This window comes from Papaver somniferum, chromosome 1 (genome assembly GCF_003573695.1).
Source record: "Papaver somniferum cultivar HN1 chromosome 1, ASM357369v1, whole genome shotgun sequence".
Taxonomy (NCBI): domain Eukaryota; kingdom Viridiplantae; phylum Streptophyta; class Magnoliopsida; order Ranunculales; family Papaveraceae; genus Papaver; species Papaver somniferum.
The window spans coordinates 128692752-128713070 of NC_039358.1; positions in this window are offsets into that span (position 1 = coordinate 128692752).

Consider the following 20319-nt stretch of genomic DNA (forward strand, 5'->3'; position numbering starts at 1 on the left):
CATAGAAGTATTGGATAATCATTGCGTCACTAAATTGGTGATGAGGGAAGCTTGCTACCAATCTCTTGTACCGTTCCCAACATTCATACAACGATTCCCCCACACTTTGTTTCATCCCACAAATCTCCTTGCGAATTTGAGTCGCTTTCAACGCAGGCAAATATCTCTCCAAGAAAAGTTTCTTCAACCCATTCCATGTTGTAATACTACCAGGCGGTAAGTAATATAACCAATCTTTAGTTGCATCGAGTAAAGAGAAAGGAAAATCATGAAACATTCCTTCATCTGCATTAGCCCTATTAGGTATCATGTTTGTCATCAACCATTGAAACTCCATAAGATGCTTGTTCGGATCTTCCCATAAACATCCATGGAACTTTGGTATTTGACTGATCAATCCTGGCTTGATATCAAAAGTGGAAGTTGCTTCAATACACCAATGTTGTTGATCAAACTTTTGCGAAGCAAGCTCCTTGAGTGTATGATTTGCATCACCCATTGATTCCCTCGGTTTGTATTTCAGTAAGGTACCTGAAACACAATTCTCAAAATAGAATTAAAAACTAGAATAGAAATAAGAAACAAAAAAAGAATAACAACACAGGAGCGCCAAAATTTTGATCGTTGTCGTATGCGTCAAAAATAATTTCACTTTCTTACTTAACTAAAATAAATGAAGTATGTGATAAGAAAGAGTTTGTTTCCACGGAGAGACAATTGTTGTTATGCAATTTTCAGATTCTTAAGTAACCAAGGGGGGATTTTTGTTTATCAATGCAATAAAAATAATTGAAAGGAAAGTAAATAATTGGAATAATCAATAGAAGAAGATATTGGCCATGAGATAGTATCATTCACAAAAATGTATTTTCATCAATGACTAGAATTGGTATTTTAATCTCTCATTTATTAAAAGTCCTAGGATATCTTGATCGCAAGTTTATCCCGCTAATTCTCTGATTTCATCACAACCACATTAAAAGATGCATATGTGAATTCTTCCTAGAAAGCAACCTAAAGTGTAAAAGCACAATTAAGTTTAACTCCCTAAAAGCTTTAAGTTTTATGAAATAAGACAAATCAAAGAAAATGAACGTGTGAAAGCACTAATTCATTTTAACAAAGGTTATGATTCATATGCAATTAAAGAGATGTATCACTACAAGTAATAATGGCACTATGCTACTTGCAATCAGGAATTATCACTTTTTTGTATAATAACCCTAATCTAGCAATAGAGATGAAGACTAATCTAATTGATTCCGGACTCAACCAAACTAGCATTCAAATCATAAAACATTATAAGCAATGAATCATAAGCAATAAAGTTGAGACAAAACTAATTCATTGAATCACATAGCATGTTTGATGAAATCAACTTATTATCCCATAACCAATAATTGTATTTAGCTACTCATAGCTATAGAGTTCATCATAATCAATAGTCAAATGAAAAAGATGAAAACAAAATGAAAGCAAACCCTAGTCGCCGCTCTCCAATACTCCAAAACACCTACAAAACTCAAAAGCAAACATAAGATACATAATTTACATGAAAACTCGCAAAGAAAGCATAAACAATAGATAATATTTAAGGTGTTTACACTCCTATCAGTAGCTCTCAATCCAAATTCTTGATTTCCTTGGTTCTTCAACATTACTCTAAATATTCGTCACTTCCAAGTCTCCAGTGATTCTGAATGTGTTCAACTCAGCATCATAGTTGTTGAAGTTCCATAGCTATAAAAATGAGAAAGCAGTAGCTCTCAATCATTGTTATACAGTGTCATAGTATTATTACACAGCATCAAAGTCCAATTGTATCACAACTTTGACAACAATACTATGGTGATATGTATCACTCCCCCTTAGTCAATACTTCATACCACATTGAAACCACTCCCCCTTACATAATGATTCGTATACCATATGTATTTGTATTGTGAACTCCACATTAATTCTCCCTCTTTTTGTCAATATAAAATGGCAAATGAACGAAAACTAGTGGGATCCTAATGAAATTTTCATAGAGATATTTCATGACCAAAAGAGAACATATCAACTTTGTTTAGATGATTTCACATAGCCGAAACTAGTGTATTCATCAATGAGTTTATAAAGATACACGAAAACTCCTACAATATTCCACAGCCACACTCCCCACAAAGATTTGGCAATTAAGCACAAGTTCAATTAAGAACTCTCCCCCATAAATGTCATTCCCGAAAGAACAACAGGAGCGACCTTACTTTCACAAGAAAAGAAGGATTTCTTTGGACATTAACAAATCACATGAAACATGAATTTGTATCCAAAATACTCAATTAAATTAACCACAAGAGAACCCATGATTAGTTTAATCGGAAATGCTCAACATAAGAGAACTTATGGAGCCGCACAGTACTTACACAAAGATGTGGATCAGGGAAAGACCAATACTTCAGAATATTCAAAGATTCATTCTATTTTTCATCAATATTTTGCATAGAGATATGTAATAGACTTAATATTTGGTGTCAAAAGTTCATTCTATTTTCCATCAATATTTGCATAAAGACATATAATAGACTTAACTATTGACGTATATGGGACAATCATAGTTAACGAACGTAAACACACATATCCCATAAAAAATTTTGAAATATACAAAACCAATAAAAATTAATACTACAAAATCATTTGCCCTTTGAAGGTAGAATCAATCTTTTTCGCACGGATTTACACCAAGAATAGCTACCAAAGGCGTATAAAAAGATTTTCTTAACAAAGAAGAACATACAAAGTCATTAACGACCATGCACCGTAGTTCACATAAGATGATTGTGAACATTCAAGAATCCCATAATAATGCGTACTACTGCCCACCCTTGAACTTCCTTCTTTGTGATTCACCAACATCATTCTTGTAAAATCTACAAATGATCTTAGAAGAGAATTACTCCAAGAATCCAAGTGCCCAAGTCCAAGAGAAGTGGAACAAGTGCGACGAAACCGAGCAAAACACTCAAAAACAAGAGACGGGACAAAGACCAATTTTAACTCATCCAAATACAAGAATTCTGATCTCCAATTTGAAGAGGATTCAAAAAGGAAGAGAATGCAAGAAGAATGAGGTCATTCCGAGTTCGGACGAAAAAGTAACGACCAAAAAAGGTTTACCGGATATCGACGTCTACAGGCCAGTATGCATAAGGGTTTGCAAACGAATTTTCGTGGCCAAGAGCAGTATGCAAACGGGTTTGCGTAGTAAAATCCATGGATTTTGATTTTAAATTATGGTATGTGGACCATGAAGTCCAAACATCCCGAACTACTATTTTCAAACCTAAACATTTAAGAACCTTAAACACAGATCAAGTTAGGTAGAAATGAACGATAAGAAAGGTACGTGGATCATTATAAGTACTCTAAGAAAATAAATAAAAGAAAAAATCTTTCTCAAGTTTATAGACATATCTTTTTAGATGAATCCAATCGAATTCTACAGCCTTATCAAACATAATTTGTGCGCCCCAATTCTCGTGCTTCCCTCACCGCATACATAACAGGGCATTCCTTGGTGAGGATGCACTTACAACACAATCAAGTTGTGTTGAGGTTAACAATGTCTTCCTCACCACAAGTGACTGAAACAGACTTGTTGATGGTGGTTTTTAGTTCAGGGCTAAAATTGTGAAACCCTGTATTTAATGTGTTGTCATTCTGCAAAGAAACAAAATCATTTAATAGTGATTAGTGCCTAGGCCTCTGAAAATACGGGGGTCTAACAACCACACCCAAAAATTCATTTGGCAATCTGAGAGGACTTACTCCAATATACTTTCTAGAGAATCAATTAGACAGTCAGACTCAATCTAGAAAAAAGTATATCAAAGAGTTTAATATCTCTAACTCTTAATTCAATCTGCAATCAGCAAATAGAAATCTGCGAGTCCGATTAAATATAAGAGGAGTAACTTGAACGGTACCAAAGACCAATGTTCAAGTGTCAATCAATTTAAATCAACAACCAAAGGTTGGATTATCTAATTGATTGATCTTAACGCACAACCTGTGATATTTCAATTATATAACAAAATATAATGTGGAAAAGAAATAACACATACACCAGAATTTATTTAACGAGGAAAAGCGCAAATGCATAAAAAACCCAAGACCTAGTCCAGTTTGAACACCACACTGTATTAAGCCGCTACAGACACTAGCCTACTACCAATAAACTTCGGACTGGCCTGTAGTTGAGCCCTAATCAATCTCACACTGATTCAAGGTACAGTTGCGTTCCTTACGTCTCTGATCCCAGCTGGATACTACGCACTTGATTCCCTTAGCTGATCTCACCCACAACCAAGAGTTTCTACGACCCAAAGTCGAGGACTTGATAAACAAATATGTCTCACGCAGAAAATTCTATAGATTGAATAAATTTTTCTCCTACAGAAATACCCAAGAGTTTTTGTTCCATATTTTGATAAATCAAGGTGAAAAGGAATCAATTGATAAACCGGACTTATATTCCCGAAGAACAACCTAGTATTATCAATCACCTCACAATAATCTAAATCGTATGATGGTGAAACTAGATATTGTGGAATCACAAACGATGAGACGAAGGTATTTGTGATTACTTTTTATCTTGCCTACCAGAGATTAAATCTCGAGCAAATCTTAGAGAAGATAGTACTCAAACGATATAATCGGGCAAGATCAGAACACACAACTACAAAGAAAATAGTTGGGTCTGGCTTCACAATCCAAATGAAGTCTTTGAAGTCGTTAACCTACAGGGTCTCGAAGAAACCTAAGGTTAAAGGAGAATCGACTCTAGTTTATGCAACTAGTAACACACAGGAGGTGTGGGGATTAGGTTTCCCAGTTGCTAGAGTTCTCCTTTATATAGTTTTCAAATCAGGGTTTGCAATCCAAGTTACCTTGGTAACAAAGCATTCAATATTCACAGTTAGATGAAAAACCTGATTTAACCAAGCTAATATCTTTCAACCGTTAGATCGAGCTTAGCTTGTTACACACAAATGAAATGTACCCTCATTTAGCTTTATGTAACCGTACCCAAAAGTGTACACCATGTTGGATCGACAATTGTTAACCGAAGTTAGCCATATGATTACTCTCATATCAACCTTATTCATCTTAACCATAACTAGTTCAAATGACTCAAATGAAACTAGTTAAAGAGTCGTTCAATTTCTATATTCTCATAGAAGTATACAAGAACACAATTGAAGCAAAATCGGTTTGATTCACTCGAACCAATACATGAACATTATAGCCACGATTTGCAAAGATTGCATTCCTTATTTTATAAATGTTTAAGTTCATGTACACAACCGATTTTAGAAAGTAACCAACTTAAGTATGCAAACGGGTACGCATACTTAAGTAGCCGGACCGAGTTTGATTACGCCAATACGCGTACGGGTGCGCATACCAATTTACATTCCAAACTCCAGCAGAAATTCACGAACGTGAGACTTCCGCCAGTACGGGTACACATACTTGCCCAGACATCCAACAACCGCCAGTACGCGTACGGGTACGCATACTTCAGGTTCCCGATTTTGGACTTATACACAAATGTGATAACACACTATGTTTATATCCAAACATGGTTACATAATTCTAAACTCTTTATTTCAATAATTGAAACTTTCTTAGAGGATGGAAATAGTCGTTTTATCACATTATTAGCATCAAAGAAATTTTCAAGATATTGAAATAATCATAACGAAACATTCCAAGACTACACTAAATTATTGTATCATACAAACCATGTAAGATTTTACTCGACAATTTTCACATGATATAAGATGAACTTGGTCGAAGCGAAATCTTTCCAACACATATTTCGAGAAATATGTAAGCGAGATAAACTCAGCTCGAAATCTCAAATGTGTATATAGAAAACTATATCGTAATAGGACTTACGTCTAAATATATGAGATGGAGTAGAAATATACTTTCCAAGTGATAGATGAGTTTCAGTCTCCACATAGCTTTTGTCGATGAAGTTCCACAAGCTCCCCTTAGTAGTTCTTCGTTTTCAAATGATGAACGCCGTGAAGTCTAAGCTCAACTAAACAATTTATGTCCTAGTCCGAGATATTTATAAATAGGTCATAAATCAAGACTTATAGTTTTGATCACTAAATTGACAAACATGCTTGAGATAGAAACGCATGCGAGTTCGACCGAGCAGTGCTATAACAATCTCCCCCTTTGTCAATTTTAGTGATAAAACTATCAATACATATGGATTACAAATAAATAAAAATTTGTTGCTTCTCATCCAAATGCTTGATCTCCTTGGCATCTTCAACACAACTCTAAATCTTCGTCACTTCCAAGTACTCCATGATCCTAAATGTGTTCGAATCAGCATCATAGTTGTTGAAGGTCCGTAGCGATAACAATGAGAAAACAAATGCTCTCGATCATTGTTATACAATGTCATAGTATTATTACACAACATCAAAGTTCAATTGTATCAAAAATTTGACAATAATACTATGGTGATATGTATCACTCCCCCTTAGTCAATACTTCATTTCGACATGAAAACTACTCCCCCTTACATAATGATCCGTAAACCATATGTATTTGTAGTATGAAACTACACATTAATTCTCCCCCTTTTTGTCAATATAAATTGGCAAAGGTACGAAAACTAGTGGGATCCTCATGAAATTTTCATATAGATACTTCATGACCAAAAGAGAATAACATACCAACTTATTTAGATGCAATCATAAAGCCGAAGCTAAATGCATTCATCAAGGAGTTTATAAAGATACAAGATGTTAAAGCATTGCTCGGTCGAACTTGTAGTTGCAGGAAACCCTACACTACACCTCTCATAAGATTTCATTAACATTCAACTCATTTTTGGATTAACAATCTTAATTTTATTGATGAATCTTTGAACAATCTTACAAGAAAAGATAAAAGAATCAAGAATAACCACTGCTCTATATTTTCTCTCTCCTATTTACTTTCTTCTCACTCAGAAAAGATCTCTCTCCCTTTCCTTACAATTGAATGGCTATTTATAGGGAATTACATAATGGATGACAGCTACTTTGTCCTTTATTTTTGGATATGGATTGCGACATTCTAGCAACCTTACAAATGTTAATCTCGCAAACTCCCTAATTGTTGCAGGAACATCACATTTTTCTCATGATTTAGATGACGTCGTTTATTATTTCGTTTATGCAGTTGTTCTGCGACACTGTTGTGTTGTGTTGTTAATAATTTCGCTGAGGTATTATTGCTGCGAGATTCTGATCCTACATCTTTCCTCTTCTCATATCTTCTCTGCAAATTAGAGAACGATGTGAGAAGCGCCGCAACTGCCCATCTCTTCATATTCTGCATTTATCACACGTATCCTTTCTTCCATCTATTTCTTGACACGTCTTCTGTAACCGCTGCTTTTCAACCATTCACGTCTTTTCGCATTAATAATGTTTATCTCTTCGAGTAAAAAAAATCTTCTCTATATATTCTTCTTACTCTTCTTTCCATTTTCTTTTTATTTTCTCTTCTCTTTTTACTCTCTCATCTCTGCAACTCTATTGTTCTTCCGTAAGTTCTGCCATTGCACTTTTTTCTTTTTTCTTCTTCTTTTAATCTTTTTAATTTCTTCTTTATCTCCATACTGCTCCCTCTGTATATCTTCACTATTCGTAACTTTCTTTTTTTTTAAATTTTTACGAGTTAATCTTCCTGCTGGTGTTTTCCATGGATTCATTGAGGTTAGTTTTCATTTTTATTTCTAATGGGTTTTGCTGAAATTGATCTTGCTTACTGCCTTATTTGATGATGTTTATGTGATTCCCATACTATTATTATTTCAGCAAAAACTCCTCTAACACCAAATTTACGGTTCAGAACCTTAATATTCCCAAATCACAGCATAAGATTGTTGTAAACAAAAGAAAGTCTGCGAATCATAAGGTAGTAAGAAACATTATTCTTTTCTAATAAAATTATTGTTGCCTCTGTTTCTTATCTGGATTCTGATTCGCAGGGTGATAAGGATGCCAACAAACCTCTCAAGAAATCTCGCCACCTCAACACCGTTGAAACCTCTGTTCCATTCCACTTACTTATCCCTTCAAAATCTCCTGCGACATCTTTGCAAGTTAAACCATTATCTCCAATTCGCGAAAAGGTTGCCTCAGATTTCATCTCTTCAACTGACCTTTCAATGATTGAAACCCCCCTATTAATCCTTTTGTGAATGAAACTTCTTCTCCTCCTATTGATAATGTTTACCAACCTTCTATCATTGCCAGTTCTCTACCTGAGCCTCTTCCTTTTTCGAAAGAAACCGTGGAAGGAATAGATATTGCTTTAAAAAATTTGTCTGAGGTCCTGTATGATGGAAAGAAGTCTTCCATTCATCCTGTCAAGTATGGTGTTTGCGAAATTCTGAGTAAGTATTTTGGCTCTGACAGAGCTGCTTCGCAAACAACTTTGGAAAAAGAGTGTAATGTTGTTCGTCTCGAAAATCAAAAGCTCCAGAATGTTTCGATGGATCGCGATAATCGTCGCAAGAAGAATTATGAACTGAGAGGTATGATTTCCTTATCTATGTCTTCAATTTGCCTTTCTAATGATTTTATCCTTTCCATATTTAATTGTCCTTGAAATCCCTTTTTCGCATGTTAAGCCTTAAACCAGAAACGAATAATGGAGAGATATCAATTTGAATCTGCTGTTGAAGAAGCCCGTGTTGATAAAGAGATTTTGACGGATCAATACAACCAATTAGATAACCTCTATTCATACTCTGTTGATCATATAAATGATCTTACCAATGAAAATACCCAATTAGTTCGGAGGCAAAATTTATTAAGTAATGAAATATCCCGCCTATCTTATTCTTTAACTAAATCTAATCTAGGGATGAAATCTTTATCAGATGAGAATAAAACTCTATCTCAAGAGAAGCGAACTTGTTTAAACAAGATGGCGATATCTTCGCAACAACTTAGCATCCTTCAGAAAGTATGTGATGACCAAGAACAATCTCTTCGCTCTTTGAGAAATGAACTTAAAGAAGTAACAGAGTCATCTATCGCTGAAAGAGATACACTCATTCAAGGTAGAATAGCTTTAAGTGTAAAGGCGAACCAACTTAAAGAACAATATTCCAAATTAGAAGAATCTTATTCTTCACTTGCGAAGAAAAATGCCTTTCTTATTTCTAAAGAGAAAAATCTTCAGTCTCGACTTAAAGGTTTAGTTGGTGATAAATTTGATTAGTTTAAGCAATTCACAAGCAGCGAATGCAAGATTATTACCTAAACTAATAAACACAACACAACACAACACAACACAACATAACACAACAGTGTCGCAGAACAACTGCAGAAACGAAATAATAAACGACGTCAGCTAAATCATGAGAAAAATGTGATGGTCCTACGAAAATTAGGGAGTTTGCGAGATTAACATTTGTAAGGTTGCGAGAATGTCACAAGCTATATCCGAAGATAAAGGACAGATTACCTGTCATCCATTATGTAATTCCCTATAAATAGCCATTCAATTGTAAGGAAAGGGAGAGAGATCTTTTCTGAGTGAGAAGCAAGTAAATAGGAGAGATAAAACCTAGAGCAGTGGTTATTCTTGATTCTTTTATCTTTTCTTGTAAGATTGTTCAAAGATTCATCAATAAAATTAAGATTGTTAATCCAAAAATGAGTTGAATGTTAATGAAATCTTATGAGGGGTGTGGTGTAGGATTTCCTGCAACTACATAATGACGCTAGAAACAGGGACTGAAAGTTGAAAATTGAAGATTGTTGTTGAGATTGTTCAAATCAAGAAAGTGATTAAATAAATCGGTGAACCAGTTAAGAGAAAAATTATTAGAGTCAATGAAGATGATAAAAGATTGGAGTGTAATATGATAAGAAAAACAATGGTTAATGAATTCCATGAAAACATCAAGGAAAGGATACATAAACGAGATTTTGAAGGAAGGAAGGTTATGGCGGTAGAAAAAACATTACCCTTGAAATATTGGGAAAATAAAAAAATCACATTCATGGCAGCAGAAATACCAAAGGAAAATTTGAGCCACACATCTCCATTGGTTATTACAGTACCTATTACACGAAAAGAGAAGGGGACAACAACAAAATCCATGGAATAATGGATATTGAACAGAACTTTAGTCGATACAGGGAGTTCAGTGGATATAATATTTATCATGCGTTCAAAGGAATGGGATTCAAAGATGAAGAAATGTCTTGTTCAACATATCTTGTTCATGGCTTTGGAAAATCCACAACAAAACCTAAAGGAGAAATAGTGGTGTGAATTCCACTAGGAGAGATCGAAACACAAGTGACACTATGCGTAGTGGATATGGAATCACCATATAACATGATATTGGGGAGGCCATGGATACACGCAATTAAAGCTGTAGCATCAACATTGCATCAATGCATCAAGTTCCCCATGCCAAATGGAGTAGGTGAGATTAGAGGAGATATTGACAATGCGAAATTATGTTATCAAATTGAAGTAAAGCATTATGAAGGACGAGCAAAAAAGCGACAATTTCGCAGAAAAATAGCAAAGGAGGCAAAGAAAGAAGAAGAATTTAGAGTGTACATGATAAGAGCAAAAGAAGGTAAAGGAATACCCAGCGAAATTTCGGAGGAAGGAGATGGACTGCGAAGATGATAAAAGAGCCAACACCAATGGGAGAACCCAAGGCCAGTTACACTGCGGCAGAACCAACAAAAGAAGTAAATGTTGGACTATAGAAGAACCCCTAATATTGAGGATTGGAACCAAGATGGATGCAGAAGAGGAAGAAAGAACTGTCAATCTTTTGCGGGAATATAAAGATATTTTCGCGGGGAGCATGGATGAGATACCTGGAATAGATCCGTCAATTGCATGTCATAAGTTGGAGATTAACAAGAATGTGAGACCATTTAAACAAGAATAAGAAAAATCGCAACAACCTACCATCCTCAAATAGAAGAAGAATTACAGAAAATGCTTGAGGCGGGAATTATAAGAGAAGCTAAATACCCAGAGTGGATAGCAAACATGGTTGTTGTTCCAAAAAAAAAATAAAGGGATAAGAATTTGCATAGATTTCACTGATTTAAACAAGGCTTGCCCTAAAGATAGTTTTCCATTGCCGGATATTCCTCAAATGGTTGAATCAGCAGCGGGAAATGATAGAGTGTCTTCTTTAGATGGGTATAAAGGTTATAACCAAATCCCTCTCGCTGAAGAAGATCAAGAACATACTGCTTTTTTTCGCTCCAAGAGGTTTATACTGTTATACAAAAATGTCGTTTGGTTTGCGAAATGCAAGAGCAACGTATCAAAGAATGGTAGAGAAGGTGTTCGCGAAATGGATACACAAAACATTAGAGGTGTACGTGGATGACATGTTAGTTAAGAGTAAAGAAGCTAAAGATCATGTACAAGATTTGAGGGAGATTTTTGAACAGATGTGGCATTATAATATTAAACTGAACCCTGAAAAATGCATTTTTGGGGTTGCATCGGGAAAATTTTAGGCTACATTGTATAAAAAGAAGGAATACAAGTTGATCCAGAAAAGGTACAAGCAGTTCGTGACATGCCAACACCAGCAACGGTAAAGGATGTACAAAAATTGAGCGGACTTTTAGCTTCGCTAGGAAGATTCATTTCGCGATCATTAGACAAATGTAAATATTTTTCAATATACTCAAGAAGGGTGCGAAATTCAAATGGACTGATGAATGTGAAAAAGCTTTTAAAGGGATCAAAAAACACCTAATGAATACATCTATTTACAAAAGGCAAAACCAGGAGAAGAACTAGTGATCTATCTTGCGACAACATCACATGCTTTAAGCGCTGTGTTATTGCGAACGGACATAGGAGTGGAAAAGCCCATTTATTACATCAGCAAAACATTTAATGCTGCAGAGAGGAATTATTCAAAGATTGAGAAGCTAATTTTAGCATTAGTATACGCCGCATTTAAACTTCGCATATATTTTCAAGCACACAAAATAAGGGTGCTAACAAAAGTACCAATTGAATCAGTGATGAAGAATTCAAAAAGATCAGGTAGGGTGGAGAGATGGAATGCACAAATAGGACATTTCGAAATCAATATGAAATATTATCTTCACCAAAATCACAAGTTGTCGCAGATTTCTTAGCAGAATTTCCTTTAGAAGAGATGAAGCGGTGAAGATGGAGAGATGATGGATATAGAAGAAGAACATGGAGATCCAAAAGACTTATTAACAGAACCAAATAGATGGGAGATATTGGTAGATGGATCATCAAATGGGAAGGCAATGGGTTGGAATTGTTTTAATTTCGCCAGAAGGAACGAAGATGGCTTTTTCATTCAGATTGGAATTCGCATCCACTAATAACGAAACGGAATATGAAGCTGTGTACATGCCTTAAAGTTCGCAATAGAAATGAAACTAGAAAATGCCAGGATCACTAGTGATTCGCAGCTAGTTATTCGCCAAATAAAGGGAGAGTACACTACAAATGAACCATCCTTGAAGAAATACAAGAAGCTCGTTGAAGAATTGTCAGCGAAAATCCCAAAGATAAAATGGAGGCACATTTCAAGGAAGGATAACAGACTCGCAGACGCTTTTGCTTTCATCTCAAGCATGATGACAGATCCAACTGCGAGATGCATAAAAATACAGACACTTCTGTCACCATCAATCAATAAAGAAGAAGAAGAAGAAGTGAATGATAATAAGGTGGAGAAGAAGAACAAACGAACAATATCGCAGATTGGAGAACAGAACTTCATGCATATTTGGCGAAAGGAGAAACACCAAGAAATAGATTGGAAGCACACAAGTTAAAAAGTCGCGCAACAAATTATGAATTAAGAGATGGGCTGCTATACCGAAAATCCTTTAATGGACCATCACTCAGATGTTTGACACGAGAAGAAGGAGAAAAGGTGCTAAAAATGTTACATAGGGGATGTTGGCAATCATAGCGGGGGAAGATCTTTGGCACATAGAGAAAAAATGCAAGGCTATTACTGGCCATACATGCACGAAGATGCAAAACAAATATCAAGACGTTGGGAAGATTTTCAGCGGCACGGAAAGAAAATACATGCACCTGGAGCACCATTGACATCTTCAACCAGTGTATGGCCTTTTGGAAAGTGGGGCTTAGATATTGTGGGGCCATTCTTACCAGGTTCTGGACAAAGAAGATACTTAATAGTCGCAACAAATTATTTCACAAAATGGACAGAAGTAAAGGCAGTACAACATATTCGCGATAAAGATATCTTTACATTCATATTCGAAAATATCATTTGCAGATTCAGAATTCCGGCGCAGTTGGTATCTGATAATGGGAAACAGTTTGAAGGACAGAACATATAAATGTTACTTAATGCATTTAAAATAAAATGTGGAAACTCCTCTGTATCCACAAGCTAACGGGCAGGCAGAGGCAACAAACAAAACAATTGTAGATATATTAAAGAAGAAATTAGAATAACATCATAGAGCATGGTGCGAGCAAGTACATAATGCAGTATGGGATTATAACACAACTAGAAGAGAAGCTACTGGAATGTCACCTTTTTGTTTAACATACGGAGTTGAAGTGGTGTTACCAACAGAAGTTGTTATTCCGACAACAAAGAGAGAAGCTTGGGAGAAAAATCTTAGTGCGGGTTTGATCTTAAGCAAACTTGATGAGTTAGAAGAAAAAGGAGAAAGAGCTTTACAGCATATGGAGAATTATTAGCGAAGATTAGCCCGAGAATATAATAAACGTGTCAAAGTACGCGAATTTCAACCAGGAGATTTAGTTCTGCGAGAGACACCAATATATCAGCGAGAAAATGGTGGAAAGTTAGCGAAAAAATGGGATGGACCTTACATCATTAAGGAGATAGTTGGGACATGAGCTTATAAATTAATGGATCCAGAAGGTAGAGATGTTGGTCATAGACTTGACAGACCATGGAACAGATTGTACTTAAAAAGATATTATCCATAAGAAGCTTTGAGAGTTGATATTCTGAAAGAATAGTTGCGAGATTATTCATATCAAAACAAGATCATGATATGAACTTCGCAGAGAATTTCTCAGAAATCAGAGAACAATGAAAAAAGAGAAAGGGGTGAAACTTTATGGCGTACACCCTATTTCGTGAATAAAATTTCGCAAGAGGCAAATTTAAGACCTAAAGTACGTCATATAAGGGGGTACCTGTTGCATGGCTCAGGGGAAGGCTACACCACCACCGGAACCTGAGTCATGGAGATTTGGGGTCAATAAACCCCATCCGGGAGAGGCACCTTGGATTCTCAGCTTAAGCATATGACTTAGGTTGGGAGACTAAAGTAATAAGGACTCTCCCAAGGAGTGCAGAATCTGACCAAGGCGCCGAGGTACACGGTTGAGTCAAGAGTGCCAGGGGCGTCTGGAGCGTACCATTCCATTCTTGACAAGTCTTGGCTTATACAGCACTCATCCCGAAGAAAACCCCACTTAGGGTGCAGTCTCATAACCATAAACCCTATAGGTAAAAGGGATAAGAGGCTGCGAAAATAACTGGTTGTTGTTAAGACCGGATGGGAGGATCCAACCTTGTATGGTAGAGGTACGCCTCCTTGAAGGGGCAACCAGGGGGGAGATAAGGGCGGAACCCTCCATTAGGGAGATGATAAGTGTCTTAAGACGCAAATGTCATGAGGCTTTTTACTCGCAAGGGTATTAAGGCTTGTCATATTTGTGCGACAATCCTGAAGAGGCAATAATACTAAAGAGAAAGCTAAGACGAGATCAATGGGTTTTCGCATGAAAGTGCGAAGACGTCATGCGATTTCGTCGCACGACGACAATGTCATGGGGATTTATTTTCGCAAGAATATTTAGGCCTGTCATATTGTCGCAACAATCCTGAAGAGGCAATAATACAAAAGAAAAAGTTAAGGCAAGATCAATGGGTTTTTGCATGAAAATGCAAGGACGTCCTGCGATTTTGTCGCAATGACAAGAGGTGGCATAATAAGACCTTTAATTAGGAAGGCAAAATAAGACCACATGACAAAACAAAATATTTATAAGTATTCATAACAGATCATTTCTCGCAAGAAAGATAATGAGAGGAAAGTATGGGAATTAGTAAACAAGAGGCATTATCTTTCTCGCCAGCAAAATACTAAAAGAGAAAATTAATTCCAAAGTTGGTTGAAGAATATTATTCGCAAGAAATAATAAAGATGAAACAGTTCAAGAATATAGAACTAGATAAGAAGCTCATGCTTCAGTATTAATTCCAGTAGAAGGAGACAATGGACGCTCTTCGCCAATGTTCTCATTATCGCCAACCTTTTCTTCATTTCGATTCTAATCTTCACCAACAATAATTCCTTTGAGAGGGACTTCTTTTTCGCCGTCATCTTGATTATCGCCAGCAATTACTTCTTTAGAAGAGATTTCTTTTTCGTTTCCATCTTGATTAGCACCAGCAGTTGCTTCCTTAGAAAGGATCTCTTCTCTATCTTCCAAAAGATTATTCTCTCCACCACTTTCATAATCATAATCACTATCAGCAGGATGAGGAATTTCATCATCATCTACTTCCAAATGTTCGATTGATGTACGAGGAAGAGATTTGGACAATAAAATTTATTCACAAGAACTTCAGCCCGGAGATGAACTTGACGAAGAAGTGCTCTATGATGATTCCTATCTTGAATATCCTTAAAGTAAGCAAGATAATCAAGTCTTCTTTCTGATCGATCGCGAGAACCAGTAAGGACAGAGACGAGTAGTGCATTTTCTTTGCGAATTTTGGCATATTTAGCCTCCAAAACAGAAATAGAGGAATGAAGATTTTTCTCAGACTCTGCGAAAAGTGAAATATAAAATTTCAGTAAGATGAAGAACTCAAAAAGGTATGACAAAGAAAAGATAGTTAAGGCAGTCAAACTGTTATGACTACCTTCCTTTTGCGAAATAAGGTGTTAAATCAAGGTCAGACAACTATTCTCCCAACGGTCCATCGCATCATCAAATTTATCACCAACTAAACCTTTAAGTCGAGACTGAAGATTTTTCTCTTTAGAAATAAGAAAGGCATTTTTCTTCGCAAGTGAAGAATAAGATTCTTCTAATTTGGAATATTTTTCTTTAAGTTGGTTCGCATTTACACTTAAAGCTATTCTACCTTGAATAAGTGTATCTCTTTCAGCAATAGATGAATCTGTTACTTCTTTAAGTTCATTTCTCAAAGAGCGAAGAGATTGTTCTTGGTCATCACATACTTTCTGAAGGATGCTAAGTTGTTGCGAAGATATCGCCATCTTGTTTAAACAAGTTCGCTTCTCTTGAGATAGAGTTTTATTCTCATCTGATAAAGATTCCATCCCTAGATTAGCTTTAGTTAAAGAATAAGAGAGGCGGGATATTTCATTACTTAATAAATTTTGCCTCCGAACTAATTGGGTATTTTCATTGGTAAGATCATTTATATGATCAATAGAGTATGAATAGAGGTTATCTAATTGGTTATATTGATCCGTAAAAATCTCTTTATCAACACGGGCTTCTTCAACAGCGATTCAAATTGATATCTCTCCATTATTCGTTTCTGGTTTAAGGCTTAACATGCAAAAAAGGGATATCAAGGACAATTAAATATGGAAAGGATAAAATCATTAGAAAGGCAAATTGAAGACATAGATAAGGAAATCATACCTCTCAGTTCATCATTCTTCTTGCGAAGATTGTCGTGATCCAGGGAAACATTCTGGAGCTTTTGATTTTCGAGACGAAGAGCATTACACTCTTTTTCCAAAGTTGTTTGCGAAGCAGCTCTGTCAGAGCCAAAATACTTAATCAGAATTTCGCATAGACCAGACTTGACAGGATCAATGGAAGACTTCTTTCCATCATCCAGGACCTCAGACAAAATTTTGAAAGCAATATCTATTCCTTCCACAGTTTCTTTCGAAAAAGGAAGAGTCTCAGGTAGATAACTGGCAATGATAAAAGGTTGGGAAACATTATCAATAGGAGGAGAAGAAGTTTCATTCACAGAAGGATTAATAGGGGGGTTTCAATCATTGAAAGGTCAGTTGAAGAGATGAAATCTGAGGCAACCTTTTCGCGGATTGGAGATAATGGTTTAACTTGCGAAGATGTCGCATGAGATTTTGAAGGGATAAGTAAGTGGAATGGAACAGAGGTTTCAACGGTGTTGAGGTGGCGAGATTTCTTGAGAGGTTTGTTAGCATCCTTATCACCCTGCGAATCATAATCCAGATAAGAAACAGAGGAAACAATAATGTTATTAGAAAAGAATAATGTTTCTTACTACCTTATGATTCGCAGACTTTCTTTTGTTTACAACAATCTTATGCTGCGATTTGGGAATATTAGGGTTCTGAACCGTAAATTTGGTGTTAGATGCGTTTTTGCTGAAATAACAACAGTATGGGAATCACATAAACAACATCAAATAAGGCAGTAAGCAAGATCAATTTCAGCAAAACCCATAAGAAAGAAAAAAGAAAACTAACCTCGATGAATCCATGGAAAACACCAGCATGAAGATTAATTCGTAAAAATTAAAAAGGAAGAAAGTTACGAAAAGTGAAGATCTACAGAGGGAGAAGTATGGAGATGAAGAAGAAGTTAAAAATATTAAAAGAAGAAGAAGAAAAAAAAATTGCAATGGCAGAACTTACGGAAGAACAATAGAGTTGCAGAGATGAGAGAGTAAAAAGAGAAGAGAAAATAAAAAGAAAATGGAAAGAAGAGTAAGAAGAATATATAGAGAATTTTTTTTTTACTCGAAGAGATAAACACTATTAATGCGAAAAGACGTGAACGGTTGAAAAGCAGTGGTTACAGAAGACGTGTCAAGAAATAGATGGAAGAAAGGATACGTGTGATAAATGCAGAATATGAAGAGATGGGGAGCTGAGGTGTTTCTCACATCGTTGCAGAGAATATATGAGAAGAGGCAAGATGTAGGATCAGAATCTCGCAGAAATAATACCTCAGCGAAATTATTAACAAGACAACACAACAGTGTCGCAGAACAACTGCATAAACGAAATAATAAACGACGTCAGCTAAATCATGAGAAAAATATGATGGTCCTGCGAAAATTAGGGAGTTTGCAAGATTAACATTTGTAAGGTTGCGAGGGTGTCGCAAGCCATATCCGAAAATAAAAGACAGATTAGTTGTCATCCATTATTTAAATCCCTATAAATAGCTATTCAATTGTAAGGAAAGGGAGAGAGATCTTTTCTGAGTGAGAAGCAAGTAAATAGGAGAGAGAAAATCTAGAGCAGTGGTTATTCTTGATTCCTTTATCTTTTCTTGTAAGATTGTTCAAACATTCATCAATAAAATTAAGATTGTTAATCCAAAAATGAGTTGAATGTTAATGAAATCTTATGAGGGGTGTAGTGTAGGATTTCCTGCAACTAAAGAACTCGCATCCGTTGCTATCTCAAGCATGTTTTTCAAGTTTAGTTGTCAAAACTATATGTCTTGACTTCTAGACTACTTATAGCTAAGTCTCGGTTTAAGACAGTTTAGTGTAGTTGAGCTCCAGACTCCATGGCGATCATCTTACGAAGACGAAGAACATACTCAAGGAACCAGTGGAACTTCATCCGACTAAAAGGTATGTGGAGACTTGAACTTATCTATCACTCAAAAGTCTATCTACTCTATCTCCTACTCTTGAGATAAAGTCGTATAAGTATGATAGTTTTCATACATACACATTTGCTATTTCGAGTCGAGTCTACGCGCCTATCTTTTTATCGAAATATGTGTCGGTAAGCTTTCGCTTTAACCACTTTCATCTTAATCCGTGACGAAAGTCATGATGACGTTTCAATCTTGAAAATAGCTTTGATGACGATAGTTGTGAATAACGACTGTTATAACATTATAGAAGAATGTTTCAATGATTGAAATGTAGAGTTGAGATTACGTAACCAACTATGGATATAAGCATATATAGTGTGTTCGCACATTAGTGTATAAATCCATGTGCCGGAAACCAAGTGTGTGCATATGTGTGCATACGGTATTGGTGAAGGAGACAGGTTGGGTACGCGTACCAGCGGAAGTTTTCGAACCAAAAATTTCTGCTGAGTTTGTAAGTTTGCAAACTGTTAAACCAGTCACCTTAGGTGCGCGTACCCGTACGCGTGCCCACGGAAGTTTTCGACCGAAAATTTCTGCTAAGTTTCTAAACTCAAATCCGGTAGCTATGGTACACGTACGCGTACCCAAGATGGTTATATTTTTCAAATTAGAAGATCATGAACTTGAACAATAAATCATTGAGGAATGCAATCTTTGCAACCCATGGCTATATTGTTCATGAATTGATTCAAGTGAATCAAACCGATTTTGTTTCAATTGTGTCTATTCATAAAGACCTAAGCAATTGAACAACTCTTCAACTAGTTCTTATGAGTCATTTGAACTAGTTATGTGAAGAAGATGAATACAGTTAATATGAAAGTGCTCATATGGCTAAGCATTGGTTAACTATTTGTGAACCAACTAAGTATACACGTTTAGGTACGGTTACTCAAACCTAAATGAAATACATTTCATTTGTGTGTGAAAAGCTAAGTTTCGATCTAACGGTTGAAAGATATTAGCTTGGTTAAATCAGGTTTTTCATCTAACAGTGAGTATTGAATGCTTTTTACCAAGGTAACTTGGATTGCAAACCTTGATTTGAAAACTATATAAAGGATACATCTAGCAACTGGAAAACTAATCCCCACACCTCCTGTGTGATACTAGTTGTATAAGCTAAAGTCGATTCTCCTTTAACCTTAGGTTTATACAGAGACCCTGTAGGTTAACGACTTGAAGACTTCATTGGGATTGTGAAGCCAGGACGATACTACTTTCTTGTAGTGTGATCTGATCTTGTTGTTTCTATCCTATTGAGTACAATCGTAACTATTGGCTTGAGATTGATATCTCCGATAGGCAAGATATAAAATTAATCACAAACATCTTCGTCTCATCGTTCGTGATTCCACAATATCTTCTTTCGCCGCGTCGATTAAGATTATTGTGAGGTGATTGATAATTCTAGGATGTTCTTCGGGAATATAAGTCTGGGTTATCAATTGGTTTTTGTTCACCTTGATTTTATCAAAAGACGAAACAAAACTCTTAGGTTTATCTGTGGGAGACAGATTTATCTATCATCATAGATTTTTCTGTGTGATACAGATTTGTTTATTAAAGTCTTCG